The following is a 12,174-nucleotide window of genomic DNA, read 5'->3' as shown; positions in this document are numbered from 1 at the left end:
TGTAAAGTTTTATTATCTAAGTTTCAATTACTTGATGAGATGCTGAAATACAGTTATAATTTTCTCCCAAGATACGTAGCTCAGAATATAAAGTTGAGTTAGTTGAGACTTGTTACAATGCACGCTGTAGTCATGTAATATTAAGGTTGCGCATAACCGAGCCATTTCACGTGAAACGTTCTATACTTATTCTTCGTCTATATTTCCACGCCCACATTATGATACTACACATTTGTTTATGGTATATATACATACCTTTGCGAGTTATATTTTATATATTTTTCACCGACAACGGCAGGTTGCTACGATGTTATTTTCCTTTCTCTCTGGGAAAGACACTTTACGATTATTCTTGCGATAAAACACGCTCTCACACTAAAATGAGATTGCTAGATTTTCCAAGATTAAAATTACGAGAATATTTGGAGACGTGATTTAAAAGAATACCGAGTGTATTTTTAAATGTCGTCTGTTAAATAAAAAATTTTTTTTTTTTGCTAAAGCGAATATTTATCAAGTAAAAATTTTTTTTTTGCTAAAGCGAACATTTATCAAGTAAAATTTATATAATAATAGCGATAATGAAATATCCTTGTATCAATGTGATTAGTTAATTGTGTTAATGCGGTTCAGTCAAGCGTACAGCGTCTGCTTTTGGTTGCGAGGGTGGTCGACGCATAAGGAGGGTGGACGCTCGAATTACCTGAAAAGGGTTGGGGAAAAAATTAATTTTCTACGAGATGAGAAATATCTTCCAGCCAATGGCTTTGCGAAGGATCACTCGGCGGGGTTTAAAAATAAATATTTTTACACCCCAGGAGCACGAGGGCGGGAAAGAAAGATCGGGTGGTTCGTTTCGAGGGTGTGCTTCTCAGTCCCAGATGCGCCGTGACGCATGATGGAGACTACCGTTGTCGGCTTTATACCATGCTGCCACAATTTCCGCGAATCGTTTCACCCCGACGGACCGTGGAAAATCAGTTTCCTTCCGCGTCGCTCACTCTTATCTATTTTTCGCCCTGATACCGTTGGACGTTTGCGCGCGAAAATCTCCCGATTTCCAGTGCGGTTGGTATTTTTCCAACTTCCTCCACTTATACTCTCATTTCCTCCCGATTTACTTTCGATACGAGCATCTATGATTTCATTGAGCATTCATATAGAGCGGAATAAATTATCATTGTTTAGTTATATCGTTGAAAAAAATCGATAAATAGCGGATTCGAGCGAAATTTGATTGAAGATTTTAGCTTTATCGATTTGCAAATTTTGTGTAATTAAAGACCCGGCGAAAAAATAATATTTTTCAGTTTTAAATAATTTTTTTTTAGATTATGTAAAAGTGAGGAAAATAATTTAATAAAGGTAAAGGAAATCAAAACAACTATAAAGAGAGCATAAATTTATAAATTTATGTTATAAATATAAATAAAAAAAGTATATATACTCAAATATATTTTTATGTGTGCATTTCTCTGTGCGCATTCATCTTTTTGCTTGTCTATATTTCTGAATATAGTTGTGTTTTTATTTTAACATATCTATTTATGTCATTGTTTTTTTAGGATGCAGGACAATCCTTTCTTTGTTTAGTTTCGGATTTATAAAACAGGTTGTTGTGCGTCGCATCGCCTGGAATATTTTTTCAAAGGAAAACGCTAATAACGAGTCACAAGACGTAACGTAAGCCGCTTACGCAGGAATCTTCACTTGTGCTCGAGGCAACCAGGTATTAAGATGCAAAACGAGTTCTCCCTTCAACTATAGAGATATGCCACTTGTCTTATATTTTCTTTCGAGTTACGTATTCCTCGATAAATTTGAAATTGACATTCTTTTAACGATTATCTAGTCTACATTATTGGGAATCTATTTCTCTCGATTTTTAAATCTTCAAGATTTAATTTGGCGACTCGATCTCGAAAGACTTTATTTAAAATTAAATAAAAAATATCAATATCATTCGAAGAATAGTTTTAGTTTAATTTAAGTTTAATTTAAAAAGAATTAAAATAAGAATAAAGAATAGTTTTAGTTTAGTTTAAGTTTAAAAAGGATTAAAATTTTTTAAAGTCAATTAAAATTTAATTGTATAAGGAAAATCTTTTTTCTCAATATTCAATAATTTCAATTTTTAACGTTAACAAATTTAATATTTCAAATTTTTTTATTGACAAGAGATATTTAATATTAGAAAAATCACAAGATTAGATAAATTTTTCATCGATAATTACAAAAGGAAACGAAAAATAAATTTCGAAAGTTCATAGAACAAACAGTTGAGAGATTGTACAGTATCTCTACGACACTTGTTAATAGTTGAAATACGCGGATAATAAATGAATTATGATTTCGCGAGAGTGCGATTAAGAAAGAATCAAAATTTAGACCCCGATTCGATTCAGAATATTTATCGAATATTATTTTATAACGATTCTATCCTATATCACGATCGAATTTTATGCGGCTCGTTGTTTCGTAGTTTCCGAAACGTCAGAGTGTGTTCTTAGTACAAAGAACGCAGTTTCGCAGCTAATTCGCAAGGGAAATCGTGCTTCTGATGCAAATTCGCGAATGCAAATTGCGCGCGAAAGTGTCAAAGTCTCTCCGAAAGTATAACTTACCTTACGTCCAAAATCACGTAGTTCATGTATATTTAAAAGCTTGCGGCGTACGCTGAATTATGCATTTCGATATTTTTCGCATAACACTCTTCCTTGGATCGTCTCCGATAAACAAATCAGCTGTAAAGTACATCGAACGCGATTAACTGTTTAAATCGGGAAATAATTAAATATTAAATGCCTATTTCAAATCTATTTGATACGCATGCGCTTCATTGCTCTGTTCTCATGATGAATTATTTGTTTAGTTTGTTTATTTATCAGCCGAACGTTTGATTGTTAATTGTATAATTAATTTATTGTGTATTTAATAGTGAAGTGTTTGTGTTAAGCTTTAAGCGCACATTTTTAGTTAAAATAGGATACGATATATATTCAATGAATTTACTCGAAATTTAAACGAACATTGCTTTAATTGTTAAAATAGATAGTAAACAATTGAATTTAAAATAGATAGTAAACAATTGAATTTATTTGTTTTTTTTTTACATTGACCGATTGATTTAATTAATTGATCAATCTTATCGCGTAATTTTCTACATTAAATACAATTTTCATTAAGCAACTAATTAACAGTATAAATTCACGCGAAAATAGATCGATTTCAAATATTCGTCGACTCGTTTGAAATTGAATGGCAATTTTACAAAATACACATTGCACGTGTCTCTAAATATTACCATTATAGCATGCCATTATAGTGTGCTCGGTATTAAGAACGCTCCCCGTTTTCGCGATGATCGACGAGGGTGAACGTGTCACCTTGTTTGCCTAATTGACGCGTGATTTGGCCGCGACGATGCCTGCGCACGTATAATGCGGAAATGCGTTCTGACGCATCTAAACAATTAATTATGATGCACCTATCGGTGATCGATCAAGTTGACTCGCAGATCGTGTAAGCTTCGGAAAACTTTATCATTAATATCAGAAATGCCGAGGCATCTCCCCATCCATAGCGATATTCGGTCTTTCGAAAAGATTGATTATACAAAATATTAAAATACGAACGGACGCGATTGGGGTAATTATTGAGATGAAAAATGAAATCTGATTCATATCTTTTTCCATATTTATTTTCTACATTTTATATTTATAATTATATAATTATATAATTATATTTTATATTTATTTTTATTCATTTTTATTCATTTTATATTTATAATTATACTTTAATTATATTCATTTTATGTTTATAATTATATGCTATTATAAAAAAATAAATAATATAAATAATATAAAATAATATGAAATAAGAAATAATATAAATAATATAAAATATAAATAATATAAATAATATAAAAAAATAATTATATGCTATTATAAAAAAATAAATAAAAATGTCTAATTATTTACATAGAAAAAATTAGATATTTTTATGTAATTCGTGAAAGAGCTGTCTGTGCGTAAATAAAAATATATAATTTTTTAGGATGCATTTTTGGAAGTTTCCATCTTAGGAGCTAGTGTTCTAATGTTAAACAGCAATTATTTGCATTCTCTGTACAAATACGCGTATTCTTTCGCGAATGCATTTTGCGCTCTTGCTGAAATTTGGATCGGAAATTACGCACAGTTGCGTATCGCGACCGCAACATCCGCGTTGCATAAATCAAGCTGCGTATATCGAGCATGTGTGCCCCCACCCAGCAACGATGTTGTGTACATATATGTCTGTTTGAAGTATCTTTTCTACCGCGAACCATTCCGGGGGACCTGGGTTTCGCGAGACTGGGCCCTACGCCTCTGCGTTCCCATATAAGGGGAAACCGGTACTTCATGGGGAACGCGGCAGACTCGTCGTTTAACGGAGTAATTGTACCGTTGTCGAGAACCAGATGTAACTCTCGGTATTAAGCGTTGCCTCTCCCCTGCCCCCTTTCTCAGAGGACAGAAATAAAAGGAAAATCACCAACGGGAGGACCCGCCCCCGGTCTCTATCTTATATCAATCATTCTCTCCTTATTTCTTCGTCTCTTTATCTCTTTTATAGCTCTCATTCGAGTATCTGCGGGGTTCTTTTAACTTTTTCTTTGCGCAGACACACGGACGTAAAACACTCATTCATTTCGCTTTCTTTCTCTATCCGCGCGTACGCTCATTCACTTTTTCGCTCTCTATTTTTCACACACGCCTTCACCTACACATACACACACACACATACACACACATATATGTCGTTCTCGCTATCTCGTCTGGCCGGTTCTTTTGACGTGGTTCCTGGTAGTGTCGTAACCAGACGTTCGTCTCGCCGAGAACACATCCGCGTGTTCTCGATGAAAATAAACGTGCGCAATTTCAAGAAATATCGCACGTACTCGTACATTTACCGTCTTCATTTACCTGGGACGATATCGCGCCGTTGCTATGCGCAGACCGCATTTTACGATCTTCGTGTACGCATGTCGTCTTCCATTTCCGACGGAAATTCCGGAAATTCTCCCAACACCCCCTCCCTTTTCTCGTTACGCTTTGCAGTGGCATGTATGCAGTTAGATTGTAAATATACTCGATAGGGAAAACGAGACGCTGTCATAAGAAATCGACAATGATAAAAATTGTTTGCCAGTGAAACCTCGGAGATTTTTTTTGCTGTTCAAGTTTTATGCATCATCGCGATAACGCGATGATAAATTTAGACGAGCAGTGTTAATTTTTGTGTTAATTCTATTTTAAAGAGGACAATTTATTGTGTCTCATCAATTGAAATGAATTAATAATTTCTTATAAAATAATCATAATAATGTTCTTATTTCTAATAAATTTTAACGATCAATTAATTAATTAATCATATTTAATCAATAATTAATTAGTCATTATTAAGAATGTTTTGTATGTACAATCTCAGCAAAAAGTAGCTGAAAATCAATATTGACGAATATATCTATTTTTGGTGTATTTTGAGAAGAAATTGTGTGGAATATTAAAATTTGATCTTAGCTACCATTTCTTAATATTTATTGCATTTTTACTGAAATATTCCGAATTTTGTTAATCGAAATGATTAACTTTTGGCAGAGAATTTCGCCTTGTGATAGATACATAGCTAACTTTATTGAATTGTATTTAATATTTTTTTAACCAGTCGGTACTTGTATAATATTATTTGACCAAATATTTCTTCTGTATCTAAACTTTTGCAAATTTTAAACAAATTCTGAATATTATTTCCATGTGTTTTTGTCATTTGAATCGATTATACGTTTCCCGTAAAAACACATGTCAATTCGGTGCAAATTAAAATTCTTATAACTTACTTGTGAACGTTTTAGTGAATCGATTTAAAAATTATACTGAAGATTTTAAACATATGTAAGGACATTCGGTACAATTTTCATTAAATTCTCAATATTTTAAAAATAGGTACAAAACATCTTTAATAATTGTTCGAAATTTTCAATTATTATTTCAAATTATTTTTTATTAATTTTCAAATATCAGGATATATATTATAGAAAGCAAAATAATCAGTAAAGGCATTTTTTATTAAATTTTAATTATATTAATATTATATTATGGAATCTATATGAAATGATATAATTCTGTGTGTATGCTATATTTAATTTTTTGAGAAATTTATAAAATTAGAAATTGATATAAAAAAATGAAATGAAAAAAGTGAAGACAGAATTTTAATAAACAGATTAAATAAAAGTGAAGATCGTTTAACTTAATTGAAAATAACAATGAAGTTAAACGAGGTAAAAAGTATAACAGCTTTCTTTGCTGCATAATATCGCTATCGGTATCTTTTTGCTCATTAATGAAAAAAAAGTAGAACCGACAACTCGAATGAGTGAAAGTATCCGGACTTTCGAGTGAATTCGTTCGTTCGTGATATTCGGCGTTCTTTGGAAATATTTCATCAAACGACGAAATGTCACGAGACATCGTGCAACATTTTGCCGTTCGATTACCTGACCGCTACAAGCAACAACCGTCATCGTGCAATAGTTTCGAAAGCGACTTTACGCGCCGTGTTTCTACGAGCATTTTATTATTCCGTCCAAATATACCGCGTGTCGAGTAAACGTACAACGGAACCGAGCTGCTCTATTTCTGGCTGACGTTCTCCCGATCTTAAATTTACGTTTACGATAGTTGTTGGATAGTCGTGCGATATATATGATATCGTGGAAAGAGCCGATGTACACAACAACCGGTAAGACACTTCGAGAATTCGGCTCACCGCACGATTACAAAGTTTACGATCGATATATATTTTCTATTACGAAGCTCTTCCGGTGTGTCTCAAGGATAACCGGTATCGCTCAAAGAATGGCATTTATTAAATATCGATATCGTGATTGTGCTGCAGGATACATAATGGCTGCTGAATCTGATTGGTGTTCTTAGATGCAGCCAAAATTAAGAGCACACAAGCCTCACGAATTTTGCAAAGCAGCTTTTTTAATGAACGCAGTCAATGAAATTATCCATTTTTGCATTTTTTCTATATAATGTATAAAGAAACTCTAAATATATAGACACCTGTAATATGTAGTTTCGATAATTTCAACATTCCTCATGTGAATTTTTAATTAATATTGTTTTATTATTATTATATTAATATGTCAATATTAATGTACATATATTTTTAGATATACTGACAATGAGAGTCGTATTTTGTTGAATAAAATAAAATTTAGTGGACTTAAATCTCTTGTTTGAATATGGGCAAACAAATTCTTTAGTTAATACAACAAACAACTTTATGTAAAATGGACTTTTAATGTAACATTTAATTTCTTTCCAGTGACATTATTATCATGAAATAAAACTAAATTACATATTGAGTAAGCAAAACGGTTCGATCAAATATTTTCGTTTTATTTAACAAAATGATCTTTTATTGTCATTTGCAGTATACATAAATAAGAATTAATATTATTAATTATAATTATTAATAATATTGATATTTATAATTACTTATTTAGTAATTAATATTATTAAACAAGATAATATTATTAAAGATATTAATTTTTAAATAAGATTAATTATTAAATAAGATATCAATTTTAAGTTTAATAATTGCTTTATTAAGCATAATATTATATTTTGAGATAAAAAAAGCGCGCGCGCGTCGATTATTCTTATATAAAAATATCCTATAATTCCGCAAAAAAAAAAAAAAAAAAAAACAATATCGACATTCGAGATACATGTCTATCCGCGACAAATTCGCTTATTAGTTGCAAGAATAATTTTCGAAAAGACCGTTTTATGGAACGGGTACTAAATTCGATTACGTTCGCTGCTGCATTCGCGCATGCGAAACCCTCCACGTACTTAACCGTGTATTTCGAGCGTACATTATAGCTAGTTTATTTATTAAACTAGTATTACTCTTCATTATTCCTGTGTGTAACGCACGTTGCACCGAGATAAATACAGAAAATTATGATCAGAGAGGACGCGCAAAATTCCTCCACTTTCTTATGCACGTTTTCTCCGTGTTATTGCGCGCATTATCAGCAATAATGGAATTAACACGTAGAAGATTTCTGTCGCGAAACTCTCGCGTTCGCTTCATTGAACTCGTGAAAGTGTCGAGAAACATCGATGTTTGACATTTGACATTTGACTCGTATCGATTAAAGGACCACAGATTGCACAAACTACGTGTCAATTTTTGAAATTCGATAGATGAGTGGTAGAATGCAAAATCAAAATAATTTCGACATTGACCGATGTCTAAATTTAAATCTCATATCAATACTGCTTCCCGAAATTGTACTTTACATTAAAAATAATAGAAAATGTAAATTTTACAAATGTTTGCACAATTTTTTGCATTTAAAATAATAAATATTTTTTCTGAAATATTACAAGAAGAAAATGCATCGTAGTTTCTTTCATTTTACATTTCAAATCTTTCATTTTACTTTTCAATTCTCGCATAGCGTTGTTTAAAAGACTCAGCGCCGGGAATGAGAGTCCGGAAGTGTGAAATTTCGGTCAAAGGTTTGATAACAGGGGAAAATGATTAGAAGTCTACTTTAGAAGTATAGTCTTTGCCCTCTTTACTTTACGATATATTATCTTTTACGGGTTCGCTTGAAATTCAAGGCGCATCGAATGAATGTCCGTGTCTTTGACTGCAAGTACATCTTTTAATTATACTTGGTATTTAAAGCATTTAGCCTAATTATAGCACTTGCTCGCCGTCATTATTACTGTCTCGCAATTTATTTTTTCTTACAAGTGTCTTATGACGATGGCGCATTTGTGAAAAAAAATTAGCAAAAACATTTTCTATAGTTGTTAAAAAAATCTATTGTTTAAAAATTTTTGTTGTGATTTACGTCAAAATTATATCATAGATTTAATGATATTAAACTTCGTTGATTACCGATACTTTTATTCCTTCAGCGATATTCTGCATTAATAATTGTTGATATTTTAATTATTAAATAATATTACTTGCGAGAGATATAATGAGAATAGCAAGTTAATGCAATTTTGTTTATCATTCAGGATATTCGGAAAATATTCGATTGTATGAATTTGCTATATGCGCTTGTTATTTGTTTGTAATAATTAACAGCGATGATAATAACGATGTTCTTCATTCAATTGAGAATGCCAACAAATGTCAACAAGATATGACAAAAATAACGTATTAACTCATCATTTATGATATGGATAATATATCTGCTTTACGATACATTGAATCACAAAATGTCGACACTTTATCACGCAAATATGTTACAATATTTCCCCGAATTAAAAATCTACTGAAATCATGTGCAAAATTCCGTTATTCGGTTACAAAAGCGTATTCGATATTCCGAACAAACTAGGTTTCCTTTTGTTCCGCGATCGTAAATCGCCGAGTATTAAGTACGATTTTAGATCTACAATTAGTGCATATCTCGCCATGACCTACAATCGTGGTTGTGCGTTTTTCCGGTCGAGCCGGTCGAGATTGAGAGAGAATCGACCGGGAGTTCGTCCGATTCGAGAGTGAACGTGTAACGTGACTCCCACAAAATGACTTTCACCTCGTTCTCTCGCGGCAACGCGACCAATTCGTTCGCGTTTCGGCATTTCGCTCGCTTTCGACGAGTCTTTCCGACAACATGGCACGGTACATACACTGAGAAAAAATCTGGTTGCATTAATTAAAATTGTGATAGATTCAACCAGTACGTCTGATGGAAAATGGACGAACCAGAATTCTTGTAGGAATTACCAGATGAATCTGATTAATTTTTTCCTGTTAAATTTACCAAATTTTCTCGTTAATAATACTAAACTCACCAAGTCGTCTAAAATGTTTTCCATCTAATCTCAAAAGTCTGTTTAATATTTTGAATTCCAACAAGATTATTGGATAAATTCAATCCAGATTACTGAATAAATTATTTTAAATTCAGTTTCTTAGAAATTAAACTGATAAACAGTGCAGTGAGAAAAAAATCTGGTTGCATTAATTAGAATTCTGGTAGATTCAACCAGTATGTCTGATGGAAAATGGACGAACCAGAATTCTTGTAGGAATTACCAGATGAATCTGATTAATTTTTTCCTGTTAAATTTACCAAATTTTCTCGTTAATAATACTAAACTCACCAAGTCTAAAATGTTTTCCATCTAATTTCAAAAGTCTGTTTAATATTTTGAATTCCAACAAGATTATTGGATAAATTCAATCCAGATTATTGAATAAATTATTTTAAATTCAGTTTGTTAGAAATTAAACTGATAAACAGTGCACTGAGAAAAAATCTGGTTGCATTAATTAGAATTCTGGTAGATTCAACCAGTATGTCTGTTGGAAAATGGACGAACCATAATTCTAGTAGGAATTACCAGATGAATCTGATTAATTTCTTCCTGTTAAATTTACCAAATTTCTTGTTAATAATACTAAACTCGCCAGCACCAAGTCGTCTAAAATGTTTTCCATCTAATCTCAAAAGTCTGTTTAATATTTTGAATTCCAATCAAAGAAATAACGTCCTCTTTCTGGCACTACTGCTCGTAAGAGAAAAAAAATATACTTTGAATTTAACGTTACTACTAGTTCTTTATATACATTTCATGGCAAATATTGAATACGAGTTAAGTTAAAAGTGGCTCGCCGAGCGGCGAGTAAAGAAATTAATGTAACAAGAAATTTTATAGATTCAACCAGAAAATATTAACCAAATCCTTATAGTAAAATCTATTAAACGTTCTAGTTATAAAAAATCAAGTCTTATCATGATAACTAGAAATTCTTGTTTGATTTAACCAAAATGCCTTCAATACGTCTTGTTGGTATAATCAAACGATTTTTCGCAGTGCAAGGTTTGCCGTATGTACACTGAGAAAAATTCAATATTTGCCATAAAATGTATATAAAGAACTAGTATTAACGTTAAATCCAAAGTATATTTTTTTTCTCTTACGAGCAGTAGTGCCAGAAAGAGAACGCTAGCTCTCTGATTGTGTGTGTTTGAGCTGCATCCTCTTCTTGCATCACTGTTTATCAGTTTAATTTCTAACAAACTGAACTTAAAATAATTTATTCAATAATCTGGATTGAATTTATGCAATAATCGTGTTGGAATTCAGAATATTAAACAGACTTTTGAGATTAGATGGAAAAAATTTTAGACGACTTAGTGCTGGGGAGTTTAGTATTATTAACGAGAAAATTTGATAAATTTGACAGGAAGAAATTAATCAGATTCATCTGATAATTCTTACAAGAATTCTGATTCGTCCATGTTCCAACAGACATACTGGTTGAATCTACCAAAATTCTAATTAATGTAACCAGATTTTTTTCTCAGTGTGCTCTTTCACTTTCCTGCGCTGCGTTTTCTCGTCCTATCGAGGCATTCTCTCGCGAAAGTATCGAGTCCTTTCTTCCTGCTGCGCGAAGAAATAAATCTTGTTGCATTTTTTTAACACGAGACCGAGAGCCTTCGTTTCATTTTCCGCATGTGGAATCGATCACGAAAATTCGTGCCTCGTCTGTTTACGAGTCGGATAAAAAGACAATTGCTGGATAAATAATTCAGGTTGCGGATAACCGGAATAAAAGCAGATTGCATTCTCGAAATTACAGTTTCATTGCGGATTGTTGCGTTTACAAGAATTGCAATTTCAATTGTTTCAATTGTTTCAATTGTTCTCCTCTTCGTTTGAAATACTTATCAAGCAGAAGGTAAACAGAGATCGATGACTCGATCGCATGTCCGCGAATGCATCATGTTGAGATATCGTTAGGATTAAGGAGAAGGGAAATTTACATGCTCCGTGACACACGATCAATCTTCGCGAAATTAAATTAGCACCTCATGGTGTTATTATTGTTTATACTAAATTGCTGGTACACACATTTTAATTGGATAGTTATTATCTCATTTTTAATTATAGAGATATGCAAGTTTAAAATGAAAAAATTTGTTACCAAAGTAGTTTTCATTTATGTAATCAAAAATTGATTAATGAAAAATGAATAGTAATTAAAATTTAGTAAAATTAAAACCATTTATTTAGGTTGAAGAGTAAAATTAGATAATAAAATTTGATAATAAAATCTGCTTTAGTTAAT

Source organism: Camponotus floridanus, unplaced genomic scaffold, assembly GCF_003227725.1.
Source record: "Camponotus floridanus strain SB8 unplaced genomic scaffold, Cflo_v7.5 scaffold56, whole genome shotgun sequence".
Taxonomy (NCBI): Eukaryota; Metazoa; Arthropoda; class Insecta; order Hymenoptera; family Formicidae; genus Camponotus; species Camponotus floridanus.
Note: the sequence above shows the minus strand (reverse complement) of the source record.